Source organism: Pelobates fuscus, chromosome 5, assembly GCF_036172605.1.
Source record: "Pelobates fuscus isolate aPelFus1 chromosome 5, aPelFus1.pri, whole genome shotgun sequence".
In the NCBI taxonomy this organism is placed as follows: Eukaryota; Metazoa; Chordata; class Amphibia; order Anura; family Pelobatidae; genus Pelobates; species Pelobates fuscus.
The window spans coordinates 45,021,533-45,040,298 of NC_086321.1; the positions used below are offsets into that span (position 1 = coordinate 45,021,533).

The following is an 18,766-nucleotide window of genomic DNA, read 5'->3' on the forward strand; positions in this document are numbered from 1 at the left end:
CTGTTACTCTCTCAGAGACACACAATTACGCAGCTGTTACGCAGGAGAGCTCAGTACTGAGTGTCTCAGACTGTCTCTGTGATGTATCAATGTACTACGTCTCTATGTGTGCTGATATCTCTATACTGACAGAGATATTCAGTAAAAGAAAACTGGCTGAAAAATTCACATTTTTAACTAAGAATGCCAAATTGGAAAACTTCTCGAAGTCAGCTTTATTTTCAATTCAGCAATTTAGACATTAAGTTTCAAATTCAGTTTGAATTCATTTTTATTCCTGTATAGTTTATCTTGTTCATTTTATTGGGGTTCATATGAAAAGTGTCACGTTCATTTTATTGGGGTTCATTTTAATGGGGTTGTATATGAAAAGTGGCACATTCATTTTATTGGGGTTCATTTTATTGGGGTTGTATATGAAAAGTGTCACGTTTACATTTTTTTTTGCCTAATTATACCATTGTTATTTTCCCAAAATAATCAGTTTTTGTGCATCTTGTGTTCTTTTATTTTCACTTTCCATTTTCATTCTTTTTTATAGGGGGGCGGGGGGGGGGAGGGCTTCGCACATTTGTTGGTTGAAGCCTATTTAAAGAAAAGTGTAAAAGGCACAATTTTTACTCAGCACAATTTTCTGACACAATCAGATTAGCAGGTTTTCCCAGACCTGTAATGAATTGTTAATGTATAAAAATCCTTCCAATTAATACGGATATTACTCATTAGTCTTCTTTTTTTGTGAATGCAATCAATAATTAAATGAAAATCCAGACGTGGACCCCGTGCTCACTGTGCCTAGGAAGTAATCAGCTACACCTCGCTGAAAAAAATATCGAAAGGGCCAAATCGATTGTCCGTTGTTTGCGGTATTTTTTGTGTTCTCATATCCTTTGTTTTTGCTCCAGTGTTAACATTATCAGAAAAGAAAGGATGTAAAAATCCAAAAATGAAATAAAAAGCGGTGAGATATGGATTATGTTGGTGTTCTACCGAAAAGGGGAAACATGTTATCAATGTGTATATGGCGGAATACCAGTTTCATATGAAAGATAATGGCATATGCACACAAAACCAGCGTAAATATGAACACTAACTCTGCACGTTTCATACGTGTATTTCTGCCTTTGGTGTCTCTTATTAAATATCTGTTTTGTGTCCACGGTGAGAAACTGTTGCATAGGTTGTTGTATAGGTTCTCCTTATACAGAAGAACCTTCAATTTTAGAAAAAGCTTTACTAAAAGCTTTAGATACATAAATACTTTCTAAGGTGCCGTAAACCTCCTACATTTCTCTCTTTGTCCCCTCTCCCTCTGACTGCCCCTTTAAGAGGAAGGATTGAATTTGTTTCCAATGACTGCTCAGTGTATCAGGAAAGACTTGGCCTGTAGACTGGGTTTATATAGTAATAGCCATGATGTCCTTCCAGGATCTATTTAAAACCAATTCTTTAAACACACCCAACACGCCTGTTCCCAATTACCATTCTGACTGCTGTGTGATAAGCAAAACTGTGTCCAACAGACATGTCTCCCGTCTCTGGACCCACTGGGACAATAAGCCGTAGAAGACCTTCTATTTGGATCTGATGATATTACTTCCATTTTGGGCTTTGTCTGGGTTGTTCAGAGGCTATTTCTGCTAGTCCAGATAAAATACACTTGTGTAACGAGTGCCGCAAAGCACCACTTTATCTCCCCGGATGTTAATGTCCTACTCCTGATTACAAGCTATTTATCTACCATACCCCCAGGCAGCAGATTAGGCAAAATATTTGTTTTGCTTATGTAGCAGAAGCATGTTCTGTAGCGTTTTACAATAGTCTTTGAGAGCCACAGTGTTTCTTTTTTAAAGGACCACTATAGTGCCAGGAAAGCATATTCGTTTTCCTGACACTATAGTGCCCTGAGGGTGCCCCCACCCTCAGGGACCCCCTTCCGCCGGGCACTGGAGAGAGGAAGGGGTTAAACACTTACCTTTCTCCAGCACCGGGCGGGGAGCTTTCCTCCTCCTCTCCTCCTTCCTCGCGATGTCATCGGCTGAATGCGCATGCGCGGCAGGAGCCGCGCGCGCATTCAGCCGGTCGCATAGGAAAGCATTTACAATGCTCTCCTATGGACGCTGGCGTCTTCTCACTGTGATTTTCACAGTGAGAAGCACGCAAGCGCCTCTAGCGGCTGTCAATGAGACAGCCACTGGAGGCTCTGGAGGCTGGATTAACCCTCAGTATAAACATAGCAGTTTCTCTGAAACTGCTATGTTTATAAAAAAAAGGGTTAACCCTAGCTGGACCAGGCACCCAGACCACTTCAATAAGCTGAAGTGGTCTGGGTGCCTAGAGTGGTCCTTTAACTGCATTTCGCTTTCATTTACATGTGTATGTGTTGGTCAGTCCACTTGGTCAGTCCAGATCAGTCCTCTTTTGATATCCGAAACATCTTGCATCTTTTTATAATCGGGGACAGTAGAATGTCTGCTGTGAATCACAGAGCTCCACAGTAATACAACTCCTAGTAATGTGTGGCATATTTTTGTGATCCACAGAGCTCCAGAGAAATAAGACTTTCACTGGGCTATTTACTAACATCAACCTTTAGCAAATACATCTAAGTGGCAAAATTGAAGCTAAAGTAGCAGATTTAGAAGAAGAAAAACGCTAACTTAGCTATCGTCAAAGTTTGGTTCTTGTAGCTTCAGATTTGCAGTTTGGTTACAATTTGGTGTTTATTGAATATCACCGTCAGTAATTTGCACTGGGTTAGTTATTAAAGTGTACATTTCCTAGACTTCGGTGTAAAGCAAAAATTAATGTAAAATTGAATGAAAAAATTGCCAAACTGAAAACATTGCTGATAAGGATATTTGTTTTTAAATTCAGCTGTTCAAGACTAAAATTTCAATTTTGTTTTGAATTCACTTTGAATTCCCAGCGATTCATACTTTTGTGAATAATCCTGTAATGTGTGGTGTGTACGCATGTGTTAGAGGTCCCCAGGAACGAACTCACATCAGTGTTTCTTTAAATGATATGTGATTGCTTTATCTTGTAGTTATCTAAATCGGTAGACGTGGCAACTACTGCAGCTGTTTGTCTTTGTCTGTTTGAAATGTTACGCTTATGTACCCTATGTTGAATAATAATCTGTCTGGTTATTCAATAAATTACGAGTTTTATAAATGAAATTGGAATGGAAAAGTTAAGGCAAAAATAGATCATCTTGAAAATTTCTCAAATTTAACCATAGTCACAATTTGCCTGTTTTTTACCCAAGTTTTATCATTCAGATTTAATTTGTGAAAATATGGAGTTTAGTGGATAGCACTTGTAATTATGAATGCCCCAAAGCTTGCTCTCTGACTTCTTGAGCAGGGATCATACAAGATTTGTAGATTGTTTAGTCTTTGAGAAATAATACCAGACTCTCTGCTGACAGATTAACCACAGAGGTACAGTTGGATCCTATGATGTGAACAATCACTGTCAGATCTCTCTGTGGATTACTGTTAAGTTCCTAAAATACTAACCATATTTACATCTCGGACCAACAGAGATAATGTGTGGGTATTTGAAAACAGAATGTCCACATAAGAGTCCCATGAGAGTTAAGCGAAATATGTACCTCGACTCGACAATCTGATTACTAGCACAGGATGAGGATACCAACGGAGAAATTATGCATTTTGAGATAAACGAATGAACAGTTGTAAAATGCACTAAGCAGAAAAGAATGAAAAAAAAAATGGCTAATAGATTTGATTTAAAAATTTCTGCAATTTGATAGATATATTTTAATAGTATTTTGTTCACAGCCAACATAGCAAAGTATAGGTTTAGACTCGGCTGTGTATCTAAACCACAACAGTAGTGTTTATAATATTGAGGAAGATTACTAATGAGGAAAAGGGATTTATTTACTAAAATTAATTTTCCAGAACTGACTAGAGAACTGAGCTTTATAGATAAAAATGTAAAAATATATTTGGGTTTTTATTGTTTGTGTTGCTATTTTGCCATGAAATTACCAATTCACTTCTCTGTTTCGTGAATAACAATAAACTCTTTTGGTTTTTAGAGCAGCTCCACAACTAAGAAATGCATGATAAAGATGTGCTCTCCAATTCCCTTTCAAGTGAATAAACGTTAACCCGTTAAACAAACAATTATTTATTTTTACCAGAGAAGTCAAGAATGCTTTGCTAGCCACTGTGAACCGAAATATTTCTATTTTAGCTCTTCATACCTTGCTTGATAGCCAAACATAACCGGTCAGGCTTACAAAGCAATATGGTACTTTGCAGAACTGACACTGATTTCTCCAATTCACACCGGTTTGAGAAGACAGTGTTTGAATTCTAAATGTGGTGATTTTCAAACAACATTATACGGTCTGGAACCTGAGTTAACCAGTGTAAATGTGTATGTCAATATTCTCTATGTGTACATATGTGTCAGTGTCTGCTGTGTGTAAATGTGCATGTGTGTCAGTGCCCTGTGTGTGTCAGTGTCCTGTGTGTGTGTGTGTGTAACTGTGTGTGTCGGTGTCCTCTGTGTGTAACGATTATGTGTATAATATATTTTCATTTTGTGACTTTTGTACTTCAAACTAATATTTTGTACACTCCTCCTTACATACGCAATATTCACATTACGTCATATTTATTATAAAAAAATATTATTTACTACCTTTAATCAGGCTTGTTCTCCAATATGGGATTTACTTAAATGTTAGTGTTTACATGTTTAATTTGGAATTTAAATTAATAGAAATTACTTTCTCAAAGCAGGGGACTTTTTTTTAAACCTGCAGGAGTCATTTTGCATTCCATTTTTCAAATCAATTTTTGTTAGCTACAATTTTCTCTTTAGTTAATAGACCCCCACTGCGTAGTACATATGGCTTTAACATTTGGTCCACAAAATATGTGGTTGATGGAAATTACACAATTTAATAAAACGTTTAAGATCACTTGTAATTTTTTTTTAACCTTTTTGTTATGTAATGCCACATTTTCTTTTACATTTATATTATAAATTTAGCGAATTACATCACATTTTAGGTCAGTCCAGGCACAACCAGGGCACACGTTGCAATTGAGGAGAACAAATCAAAGCAATGTTGTATTTCCTTTCTCTGTGTTGACTTTTAGGTGCAATGGGCAGACCTTATAACAAAGACTGACGGGAGCTAAAATGGATGCCCTAAAGAGGTGTGGATTTCTGCATTTAAAGATAGAATCTTCATGAAATACTCCTATTGAATGTGTTTGAATTTCACTAAAATGTCAACCCAGTCAAGATATATAATGAGACAAACTAGGAACTACTTTGTCTCAGTATTTTTCCTACGCCTGATACTGGGCAGAGCTAGCGTCATCTAGAAGTGTCAATATACCCGGTCGTCACCAGTGTTGGCTGCAGGGAAATTGACTCTTGCTATGGAGGATTCCATGGTCTCGCGAGATCCTCCACAGACCTATCTAATTAACTCTCACATATGCGCAAATTGTGGACTTGCATATTTATGTTTAAAACACTACCACACGGTACACTAATGCAGACAATATACTACAGTTGCTACACTTTTATTTACAATTTTTACATTGAATATAAGTTTTGGGCTCTATGTTTTTTTAAAACAAATTTTAGGGGGTTATTCACTAAAATGTAACTTGCAGCACATTAAAAAAACTGAATGTCAAGATTTATGCTAAAATAGCTTGGAAACAGTAATACTGTGATAGCAGCCCATTTGTTTTTAATATTTAGTCCATACGAAGATACATTTCAAATATCAAATTAAATAGAAATAGGATTTGCAGGATAGCCTGGAGTTAATGAACTGAATCAACAGGATCAAATTCAACTTGTGTCTTTTCCATAACATTAACAGTATGTTAGAAGCAGGCTATATGTAAAATATTGCATAAATACAAGACAATGTAAACCATTCCAATCTGGGAGGGTAATCAAATATGTCAGAGTAGTTATACGGAAAGAAAAAAAATACAGCATGGAAAATAATTACATATGACAGTCAGAACAAAAAGTCAAAACAGACGAATACTATAAACTTGCGACTTAGAACGAACAAACGGTAGAAAGTTCTGGCTTCACTGAGTCTCTGGGTCCTTAAAATTCGTTCCAGGTGGGATGACAGCCACCAGTGGTGGGATAGAAAGGAATTACTGTACATATATCCAAAAGATTTGTCTGTGGCTGTGTACTAGGAATAATGAATGGAAACGTCTCTGGTTTAAGTCTAAAGTTTTCAAGAATCCAAATACTCATATAGTCAGGGCAGAGTAGTCCTGTCTTTTGCAACTCTGTATAGTGTTGATGGCCCCAAAAGCACCTGACATTAGTTGTAAAGACTCCTGCTAACTGTGTAGAGGTAAGTGGCTGTAATGCCTTCTGTAATACTATCTGAGTAAGGGATGTTTAAAGGGACACTATAGTCACCTGAACAACTACAGCTGAATGTAGTTGTTCAGGTATGATCTATAGCTCCCTGCTGGCAATCTAATGTAAACACTGTATTCTCTCTCCAGCCTGTCAGCAGAGGAGGGGGGCGGGCAAAGACCGCAAGCTGAGCTGTCACTCAGCTCAGCTCGCGACCGCGCGCATGCGCGGTAGTGCGCTCAGGACTTCAGAGGGCGGCATGAATGCCGCCCTCTGAAGTATGTGCGCATGCGTGGCGAAGCCGCACATTCGCACAAGGGAAAGCGTCTGATTGCTCCCTGCTCGCGCCCGCCTATTTTGACGAAACCAGGTGAGTAAAGAGGCTTGGCTGGAGAGCTTGAGAGACTGCTTTCTCCGGTATTATGTTGTCCCTTTTGCTACATTATATTTTAGTTACAGTCTTTTTTTGTCCTTTAGTCGAATGCCTCGTTTCCACTGAGCGGATCGGTTCGGGTTGGTACAGTTTGGAAGGTTTAGAATGGACCAGCCCATTCTGGTGAGCGTTTCCACTGCAAGTCAGACCTTCAGGGCCATGCAGGGTTTAGAAAAAATGCTCTTCCTGTCCACCAATCAATGGATTGTATAGTAGTTCCGCCCTAACCGAACCGTTCCATTTTCTATGGCCCTACATCTGAAGCAGGACCCTGAATGGATTGGTACGGTTCGCTTGTATGGACCACTTTCATAATGGAAACACCCAAAATAGCGAACCGAACTGAACCGAACCGATCCGCTCAGTGGAAACGAGGCATAAGTGATTAACGAGGAATCGTCAGTTAACGTTGCTTGTACCTTGTCAGAAAAGTGTTTTCAAATCATTTTAGGTTTTGAATTTGCTATGTTTTTGTGTACCCTTTGTCATTAGATGAACATTGATTATAAAATCACACGGATGAGAATATAGAAGGATAAAATTAAGGTCAACTAACGGTGAGCACAAACCAGTTGCATCAGCCTGTCAGTTAGCTTTAATTATTTATTGTTTTGTTTTTATGAAGGCATCAAACCTAGATAATCTGTTATGCTATTCAAGTCTCAAATGAGTCAACATTTCAGAGTGTGACACACGGGGGTCAATAGAATAACTTGTCTCTGTAGTATCTTTGCATTAGTCATCTTCAGATCTTGTCAGTGTTTTGCAACATGGTATAGCTGATAAAAGATTTATTTCAGTTTTCTGACGAACTACACTCATGCAATCACAGACACACAGAGTTTATTAACAGTCGAGAAAAATGTAAAATTGTTACTGCCGGGAAACAAAAATCTAATATGTACTCTGCTGTTTATTACTCTGTTTAGAGGAACAGTCAGCATGGTATTTTTGGTAGTACTAAAAAAATAAACAAGCACTGATTTTGGTTCAGTTTATAATATTTATACGGTTTCTACATCTATAGCAGTGATGGTGGTCTTTGATACCCAACAAGTTTCAGAAAAATTTGGTTTGCCAAAGTTAGCCATTAGTGATCTAGAGCTTAACTCATTCAAATTTACATATATGATATAAGACTGTGTTAAAAGCTTTTTGTTTCATATATATGGCTCCGCAGACACGCTCAGACCTTTATCCACCCAACTCTTGTCCAACTCTATTGAAATATGGAGCAGAGTTACAAAGAAATTTCAGATCATAGACAATCCATCCCCACTCACCCCACTTTTGCAGAATAGTTTTCGCCCGGGTATGAACTCACAAGATTTTGTACAGTCTAAAGATAGCAATATCATTCGTTACTACAATTTCTTCATGAAAGGACAAATAATGCCATTCCAGAACTTGTCCCAACACCAAACTCCCCTCACCACTTTCAACAACCTTTAGATATTTCTAAATCATAAGTACAAATAGGAGCTTCCTAGATATCCCCAGCAACAAATTAGAAGGCACGTCAAAACCCACCGCTATGGAAAGGGCATTTTTACGCTATGTACCTCACCTACGCTGTATTAAAATCTGACAAATAATGAATGTGGAAAAAAATAAAATGATACATATATTTAGAACCTAGTAAGGAAGGGCTAAAACGAACTGCTTATTTTACCAGGCAAGTCCCCCCCATCGCGATCGCCGGCAGGGGATAGCCAGCGAGCAGGTAAATGGGAAGGACGGCGTGGACGTGCTATTATGCCGCCGGCGTTTAGAGCTGGGTCCCCAAGGACAACATAGCACGCCAGCCGTCCTTAGGGGTTAAACAGATTGTGCAATAAAGGAAGTTCAAACACTAGATCTCTCTACACAGGAAATGTTTAGGAAGGCTGTGCACGTTATATGCAGGGAGGTGTGGCTAGCGCTGCATAACCCCCAAATGGCAGAGAATTGATCAGTGAGACTGCAAGGGAGTGATCTATTCATCAAAACTGCTTCATTAAGCGAAAGTTGTTTTTGTGACTATAGTGTCCCTTTAATATGTTTGTTTTCTTTCTTTATTTCTGAAAGAAAGTAATAGTTAGAGAGGTTTCTTTTAATGACAGTAAATTAAATGCCAGTTACTATTTGTCTCTGTACCAGCATCAGGCGCCGTTGGTCTCAGAACCATGTGTTTTCTGCTTAGTATTGGCTTTGGCTCTTGAAGTGCCTCCATGGTACTTTATCCAGTTACGAATAGGCCAGACAAGCGCCCACACAGCGTGCAAGGACCAAGGGACAGTGCCAGCCCAGAAACCTTATATTCGCAAACTTAAAACAGGGACAAATGAAGCTGTATCATCGCTTTACAGGAGGTCAGATATCTGCCAGCAATCATTGGAAACATTGTGCCAAATCCTCTGCATCTTTAACGAGCTTAGTACTGAGAACTGATTTGCACTAAAAAGAACTGTCACTTCTCTAAAATGTACATCTTTGAATAAAACATTAAAATCACCTATAGACCTTGTATTTTCTCTTTTTTTCATTAGATTCTCAGTTTTCTTTGCAATGTATATTAAGAGTTTAGCAAATTACACCATAATGCAGTTTAGAGAAGACGACGGCCAGGGCAAACACACCAAATGAAGAAGAGGAGAAATATAAACATTATTTAATTTCTATTTTTCTGCCAGGTGCAAAGGACAGAGCTTCTAACAATGAGAGGAAGACACGATGGAGCCACCCGGTTGTAGGATAAAGAGGTTTAGGTTTCTACATTTCATTTTATTTTCAAACCTCGTAAACACACATTTGCTAAATATCGAGATAACTAAGCATTATATTAAGAAAACATGGAAAATGTCAGTTCTTCCTTAAAGGGGATCTTGGTACCGAGCTTGCAGTATAACAGGGGTTTCAATACCAAGCATCGTTGTTACAGGGTGCCTAGGTACTGAATTAGAGTGTTACATTTGGTCTAGGAATCGGACTGTAGTAGTAAAGGAACACTCTAGTGTTGGGAATACAAAGATATATTCCTAACACTAACGTGTTCCTGAGCCCCTGCCTTTCCCCAGCGATGGACATATAACGGTTAAATAACCCTTTATTTACTTACCCGATTCCAGCACCGCGGATGCAAGGCACTGGGTTACACCCCACCTTCTCCGAGCGCTGCGTGCATTAGGCCCTCCCCATAGAAAGCATTGACTGTGTTTTCCTGTGGAGTTTTCTCGAAGGCTGGATGTCCTCATGCAGAACATAAGGAGGTCCCTCGTTGTTTCATGGAGTCAAACTCTGTGAAACTTCCTGTCTGGTAAACAGCCACTAGAGACAATGTTTTACATTGCAGGACTAAGGGGGACAGGGAGAGTGCACCCCAACCGCTTCAATGAGATGAAGTGGTGTAGGTGCCTATAGTGTCCCTTTAATGGGAGTCTCCGTACTGAGCTGCAATATAATAAATGATGCACACTTCGTATTACAGTATAATAGGGAGTCTTGTTGCTGCTCTGTTGTAATATGGGTTCTAACAGTTGCAATCCAGGACATAATTTGAAACAAATATTAGTGTTCTTTTTATGATCTTTCTAAAAAAAATAAACAAATAAAAGAGGGTCTCATTAGGTAGGAGCTTTTTCACAGACATGCATCATGTTTATTACATTGATTCATAATACAGTAAATTGATTTATCTAATTTGCTGTGATCGCCACTTGCTGTAAATGTTTGTCAGTTGGTAACATCTGGGAAGACTGTGATCCCAATTGATTGATTAATTGTCTGGTAGCAGTTTTTTCTCTCTCCAGACATTTAAAAGGTCATTAGCAGATTGCTTTCTTTTATTGGAAATATTTTAACCGGAAAATGAAGGATGACATCAGACCAGCGCTTATTTTACATAAACATATGACGAGAATGATGGTTTGTCTAGAAGCATAGATTATAAATCATCGATAAGTTTAAGACCAGAGATGGACTCGTCCGAGGGGTTGGCAGGTTATTTCCTTGGATCATGCTAAAACAGGGTGCTCAAGGCTGCTTTTGTGAGGCCTGCTGATTACGCCATAGCCCATCACATTCTGATCAATAGGTATATTCCCAGAATTTATTCCCAGAATTTATTTCTGTGCATAGTTAAGTTCAGGCACCAAAAATGTTGCGTGTCACTGTCTAGCACCAATCTTGCTAATACAGTCTTGTTGCTTCAAATTCACGTAAGTGATCATTGTGCCAGTAGTTTGCTTCTCAGTAGTTGGGTCAGAAGATTAGAAAGTGCCTTCTTCCAGACAAAACATTCATGTCGCATTAGCAGAGCTGAGAGGAAAGACAGGAGAGTTATTTTTCTAGTGTTGGTTCCATCAATCTTTTACACCTTCATGGTGGGCCCATAGATTAAAAATATCTTTTAGTTGCCTCAGTCTTTTCCAGTTCTCTTGTGTCTTGCCCCCTGTCTGCTCCACTAAGCAATTGAAAATGCATATTTTACTTTGCACAAATATGCATTTTGCAATGTAATATTATTTCACATGTGTGCACCTCAAAGTATTTACAATACATTCTTTATTTTAAAGCAGCAAACACAAATATTTCTATAACATTTTACCTTTGAGTATCTGTGAAAAAGCAACCTGTATTTTATAGTATAACGCATCAATACTCATGTCTACAGGTGTGATGCCTGCAGGTTTTGAACAGGACAGTAAACCTCTCTTGCAGCCAACAGTAACACCTTCAGGGGGCAGTAAGTCTTACTTGCACTCATGTGTAATGCCTGCAGGTGTGGAAGGGGGCAGTAAGCCTTACTTATCCCCAGATGTAATGTCTGTAGGTGTGGAAGGGGCAATAAGTCTTACTTGCACCATGTGTAATGCCTGCAGGTGTGAAAGGGGGCAGTAATCCTTACTTGCTCCTTCCCTTGATACCCTCAGGTGACCGAAAGGACAGTAAGCCTTACTGAAACCAACAGGTAAGAGCTGCACACTTTTTATGTCTACCATTATTGCCATTAATGTTGTCCCTCTAATCAAGATATTCTCACCAAGAAACATGCCCTTGTTAATCCCAGTTCATCACAAGGTCACAACTCATCACACTGTCCATTACTTATATGACGTAAGCCAGTGCCCCAATGATATCAACAGTATCAGTCTATGTTTCCAGATATCCTTCAATGTAATCCTTATCTGTTTGGTGGCTGTACTGTCTCTGTAAGGTCTGTATTTGGAAAAGAGAAAGTGAAAGCCTTTTATTATCGCCCACATAGTTTCCTTCAGGAAAAGCTATAATAGTGGCAGTCTTTCGAAGGTCACAGGGTGCGGGGTGAGAAAGGGGCTGACTCACTATAAAATGGTGAGTAATTCTGAAAGTCTTCTCACTTGCAAAAGTCCAGTGTCTGCCTGTGGCCCCCAGGGACCCTTCTGTCTGCTCCAAGGCTACAGATGAACTCTTTCAGTACCGTTACAAAAGTGATTCGTTTTTCGCAAACTTTGTTTTAGCTTAAGTCTTAAAGAAAGTTGTGGTGAGAGCAAAACATTACAAATTTCAAAATGACTACTGTGCAAGTAAGACATACCTTCACACCTGCAGGCAAACATTTCAAAAAGTCTGTCTTGGACATAACAGTTCTTTGAGATCGTGTTTTAGCAATTTTCCCAGAATGCCTTTCTGAATATGCCCACGTATGTGCGCACGTTTTTGCTTGACTGACTATTCTGGACATGGGAAACGTCTTTATGTTCTCATATTGTGAAATTCCAGAAGAGCGTGTAAATAAGCAATGTTCAAATGTCTCATAATTCAAGTAGCGTAGTTTTGGCAGATTTTATTTCTATGTTGACTGTCGATTTTTTATTTTTTTTTATTTAAATATATTGAGCTCAGAGTCAGAAACTGAGAATTTTTATGTTTCGATTTTTGAAAGCAAAGTCTATCCTTCCTTAGTGCATTTCTCTTTTTTCTTAAGTTAAACCCAAATACAAGATCTCATTTGCGGGATTGCAGAGAAGCCCTTTTTGCTCCCCAGCCAGCCCCCTTAGATCTCCTAAAAACACCTTAAAGGGCTCAGTACAGGGGGTAGAAATGTCTTTCCAGAACAAGGAAGGTATTCAGTCTCACGAATGCTAAACCGATTATATCAACATAGGCTCTGGTACTCAGCCAACAGCACATATATATGCATTGTGGGATAATTGCAGAAACCTTTCCTGGTACTCAAACAGTCAAATATAAGAGCGTATAATAGTTTTCGTTTAATTTCATTCTTTGCTTTGCCAGCAAAGCCTGCAAATCATTCCTTTGTTTTATTCTGGGAATGGATTCGTGGAAAGTTGGATTTTTGGCCAGATCTGCAACCATTTTCTAACGATCAGACTGCGTCTCTCTGTCTGTGAAAGAGACCGCCAAGAACTGGGAGTGATGGGAGCAAAGATGGAAGTGCTTAGTGGTAGCTAGTAACTCACCAGAAAGCGTCTGCAGTTTGCATTACTAAATTGTTATAGACAGAGCCTTAAAAAAAATAAAAAAAAAATTAAAATGATCAAATAGACAAAATGGAATGTTGAGATCAGTGTATGAAGAGCTGCAGTGTTTAGACTCTTTTGACTGCAGCGAAAGCGTTCAATTCAAAGTCTTTGTTAGACACAGAGTTCACCTAAACTCAGAACAATCTCTTAGTGTGAGGTCTGGGGAAAGGTGATGGGTTCATCTCTCTCTGTGGACATAGGCATACAATAAACAGTTAAAATGTACAAAGTGAAACACTATAATTTTTAGGGTTGTGAGTGGGGGAGGTGGAGTCAGGAGTAGGGCTGTTCTGAGAAATTTTAGATGACTGATAAAAAAGTTCTTAAAATTTAAATGTAATTTAGTAAAAATTGTAATTGTAGTTTGAAGACACTTACCGGGAGTGTTATTGCTGTTATACACTTAGTCACCCAAGTGTATAGAGCTCCTACAAAAGAGGCACATTTGAATAGAAAAAAGCATCAGAGGAATTTGGGCTTAAAATAGGGGCTGTCCCCACCTAGGAGTATGAAGTCCAGGCAATTCCAGTGTTGTTAGAAAATAAGTATCTTTATTAATATACAATAAATTAATAAAAGCTACATGGGTAACAGTAACAACGCGTTTCGACACCACATTGTGAAAGCAATATGTTGTGACGAAATACGTTGTGCTACTTTTACCTATTTGTCTTTTCTTGTCGTATTGTACATTAATAGAGATAATTATTTTCGAAGTATCGTGCACCATCCTGCTTATCTTTGGGACCCCACAAATTGCCTGGACTTCTTACTCCTAGGTGGGGAGTGTATCACCAGAGCCTTACGGAGTGAGCAAAACCTTACTTTGCTCCTCAGCTAGTAAGTGAATTTTATTTATTTTCCACCAATTCTACTACTCACTGTGCACTGTATTGCTGTTCTCTTGTTTTGATATATATCACGAAGTAGACACCACACCACCTACACTTAGAATGGGGATCATACCACTCCATGCTGGCTAAAGAAGCCACATACTTGGCTTTGTTAATGTGAGTGCACTTCCTAATTGATCTATTCTATAATACTAAATACTATTAAATATTACTACACTATATAGAGTCCATTTATGTGTTCTGTTTCATATTCCTGGACCTTGTTAGTGTGATGTGTTAGTGTTACTGCGGTTTGCAGTTGTTGCAGACACTGTTAGTGTGATGTGTGTGTGTGTGTTAGTGTTATTGTTGTTTGCAGTAGGTATATACACTGCTAGTTGGATGTGTGTGTTATTGTTACTGTGGTTTGCAGTAGTTGCAGACACTTGTAGTATGATGTGTGTGTTACTGTGGTTTTCAGTAGTTCCAGACACTGTTAGTGTGATGTGTGTGTGTGTGTGTGTGTTAGTGTTACTGTGGCATGCAGTAGTTGCAGACACTGTTAGTGTGATGTGTGTGTGTGTGTGTGTGAGTGTTGGTGGTACTGCAGTTTGCAGTTGTTGCAGATACTGTTAGTGTGATGTGTTAGTGTTACTGTGGCATGCAGTAGTTGCAGACACTGTTAGTGTGATGTGTGTGTGAGTGTTAGTGGTACTGCAGTTTGCAGTTGTTGCAGATACTGTTAGTGTGATGTGTTAGTGTTATTGTGGTTTGCAGTAGTTCCAGACACTGCTAGTGTGATGTGTGTGTTAGTGTTACTTCGGTTCGCAGTAGTTGCAGACACTGTTAGTGGGATGTGTTCGTGTTACCGCGGTTGGAAGTTGTTGCAGACACTGTTAGTATGATGTGTGTGTGTTAATGTTACTATGGTTTGCAGTTGTTGCAGACACTGCTAGCGTGATGTGTGTGTTAGTGTTACTGTGGTTTGCAGTAGTTGCAGACACTATTAGTGTGATGTGTTAGTGTTACTTCACTTCACTGTAGTTGCAGACACTGTTACTGTGATGTGTTAGTGTTACTACGGTTTGCAGTTATTGCAGACACTGCTAGTGTGTTGTGTGTGTTAGTGTTACTGCGGTTTGCAGTAGTTGCAGACACTGTTAGTGTGATGTGTTAGTGTTACTGTTGTTCGCAGTAGTTGCAGACACTGTTAGTGTGATGTGTTAGTGTTACTGCGGTTTGCAATTGTTGCAGACACTGTTAGTGTGATGTGTGTGTGTTAGTGTTACTGTGGTTTGCATTTGTTGCAGACACTGTTAGTGTGATGTGTGTGTGTGTTAGTGTTACTGTGGTTTGCATTTGTTGCAGACACTGTTAGTGGGATGTGTGTGTGTTAGTGTTACTGTGGTTTGCAGTAGTTGCAGACACTGTTAGTTTGATGTGTGTGTTAGTGTTACTGCGGTTTGCATTTGTTGCAGACGCTGTTAGTGTGATGTGTGTGTTAGAGTGTTACTGTGGTTTTCAGTAGTTATAGACACTGTTAGTGTGATGTGTGTGTTAGTGTTACTGCGGTTTGCATTTGTTGCAGACACTGTTAGTGTGATGTGTGTGTGTGTTAGTGTTACTGTGGTTTGCAGTAGTTGCAGACTCTGTTAGTGTGTTGTGTGTTAGTGTTACTGTGGTTCACAGTTGTTGCAGACACTGTTAGTGTGATGTGTGTGTGTTAGTGTTACTGTGGTTTTCAGTAGTTATAGACACTGCTAGTGTGATGTGTGTGTGTTAGTGTTACTCTGGTTTGCAGTAGTTATAGACACTGCTAGTGTAAAGTGTGTGTGTTAGTGTTACTGTGGTTTGCAGTAGTTATAGACACTGCTAGTGTGGTGTGTGTGTGTTAGTGTTGCTGTGGTTTGCATTTGTTGCAGACACTGTTAGTGTGATGTGTGTGTTAGAGTGTTACTGTGGTTTGCAGTAGTTATAGACACTGCTAGTGTGATGTGTGCGTGTTAGTGTTACTGCGGTTCGCAGTTGTTACAGACACTGTTAGTGTGATGTGTGTGTGCTAGAGTGTTACTGCGGTTCGCAGTAGTTGCAGACACTGTGTGTGATGTATGTATTTGGTACAGCTGGCACTCTCCCCAGCTGTACCTCTATCCTGCTCTTGGCGGAGACTGGGAGCCTGGTTCTAGTTACAGATCGGGAGGGAGGGAGCTGGGCCACCTTGGCAGCCTTCTCCTCTCTCTCACATTACTAGTTTTATCATTTGCACTGCGAGTGTATTGCTGCTTTCCAAGGCTCGGGATCTGTCTCAGGCACAGGCGTCTAGATCCGCTACAATGTGCAGAGAAGGAGAATCGGATGGGAGGTGAAGGTGAGATAAGGTGCTCTGTGCTAGGTGACAAAATTAATATCATTACCATTGACTGGGAGAGCATCATCTACCTTTAGGTAGAGATCTAATATTTCAAGAATATTGACAGTGTAATGAGTTGCTTCTCTATTTTAAATCTCTATTATTCCAATTAGAATCCTTTCACTTTTTTTCTTTGTGGAAAAAGGGGTCATGCATTGCCCTCTAAAGCAAACCGTTTACCATTATATGGATCATTCACACTGACAATTGCATTAATATTTTAACAATTCTAATTCCAATTATCATTGGATATGTTGACCTCCGATGTCTATTTTGTGCTTATCCCTAGACTTTAATTTGTTGAAATGAATATTTTTAAATTAGAGATACTCCTTGATTCAAGGCATCTACCACCAAACACTGATTTAATCTCAAGCGTTATACTTTATCCATTTATAAACTGATGTGCAGCAAATGTATTAATCTTTAAAAAAAAAAAAAAAAAAAACAATTGGTAGTTATTATAAATCATTTGTATTGGTAGTTATTTGCGAAGAAGACATCTGGTTTAAAGTTATAAAAGTGGAGCACTCACCATGAAAACCAATTAAAGCTTGCCAAGTTTAGAATTGTCTCCAATGTTGCACTGAATATAGGCCTTTCTATAATCTAGATATGTCCATTGATAGCTTAGATAGAAAACAAGGGGAAATGTTGATTGGCATTAATGTCTGTCTTTTTGTTTGGTCTCTTTAAGAGTACTTTGTATGCCTGTTTACTGGCCTCTGTGGATGGGAACTGTAGAATAAAATACATGCTTTTAGCAAGAAAATACATTTTCTGTTAATGTATAAAAAAATAGTTGTTGTGCCCTGAGTAGCATACTTCGAGAAAAAAAAGATGCCTGGGCACATATTTTAAGATAATTGTGAATAGAATCATGTCAAATTCTGCGTGCAAAAACACTGGAACTAACTAAAGTTTCGAGATGATGCTTAAAATGGTGAAAACAATTGCTCAGTTCTTACAGGTAGATGTTTCTGTAGCATTCTTTGTGCGGTATTTTAAATTTTAAAGCGTGCGTATATATGGATTTATATATATATATCACATGACATTATATCAATTGTAAATGGTTGGGAACGAAAGTGAATCTATAATTTTAGTCTAATATTGCCAGATTGCCAAAATAGAACCAACTTCAAGAATTTGTCCATTTGCTTATAGTTTTAAATTGTTTATGCATTCACTTTGAATTTCTGACATGTCACAATTTAATGAATTACCTTATGTGGGAATAGAATATACTATGTGTATTCTATGATATGCTGGGTTATATACACCATGTATTAATCTGGCACTGGCATATAGCCATACAGTATACACAGACATAGCTCTAATTACCGCACAGATTAAGCGTGCTCTGGCACACGGCCACTAGGCTAACTTACACTAAAATGTGTTCTAAGTTCTTTAAAGGTACATTCATCATAAAATAGCAAACATACTAATGAATTGTGGTTTACCCTGTTAGTGGAAATGCAGCCAATTTAAACGTACTGCTTTCTCTCTCCTTTACCCATGGCTTACTGTTATAATAATGTTTATAAAGCACAAACATAGACCGCAGTGATGTACAACTCAACACCTTATAATTCAACATAGTTAGTTATGTATCACAACATTGTCTATAGCAAAATTGCCATTCCCGTTATTGTTGCTTTAACAGGTCCTTTAAAAAGGCTCTAAAGGGTTCTTGCAGTTTTATATGTACACTTATCCTAGAACTCTTCCCCTAGAATAACATTTACAATGCTTCTATAATACCTTCTCATCTGCTCCTTTCACCCAGCAGTATATACACAGCCTCCCAACCAATGCCCTATACCAGTCACCCTGCTTGTACCTAAACACTCAGAAAAAAATAACTCATGTATTAGTAAAATAAATCTATCCGAACACACAATAAAAAAAAGTAGTTTGGCATTGTAATGGCTTTATATTAATTTATAATGGCCCTATCGCATTTCATTGGAGTAGAGCGGAAAGGTACAGTAGTGTACCCATAAGTGAAATTCACAATGCAATATGGCTAACCTTGTGTCTCCATTACTCTTGCTCATTTTCAGTTACTAGAGAATGATTCGTTATAATGATGAGTTACAAGGCACATAAGCTTAAGTCCTAGTGAATTGTTCTCTAACCCTAGCAGAGGTTGAAAGATAACCTAAAAGCCATGCACCCTCTA

General features: G+C 38.7%; 1 protein-coding gene across 2 annotated transcripts in view; it reads left to right on the top strand.

The window, feature by feature from the left end:
* Positions 1-18,766, top strand: part of IL11RA (interleukin 11 receptor subunit alpha) — a 157,358-nt gene that overhangs the window by 47,394 nt on the left and 91,198 nt on the right. The window contains exon 1 of one of the 2 annotated variants that reach the window (XM_063453792.1): positions 16,434-16,536. The exons of the other annotated variant lie outside the window; for it this stretch is intronic. The gene's annotated coding sequence lies outside the window, so the exon portion shown is untranslated. Of the gene's footprint in view, positions 1-16,433; positions 16,537-18,766 lie in introns of those variants that run through there. 2 annotated transcript variants of the gene reach the window in all.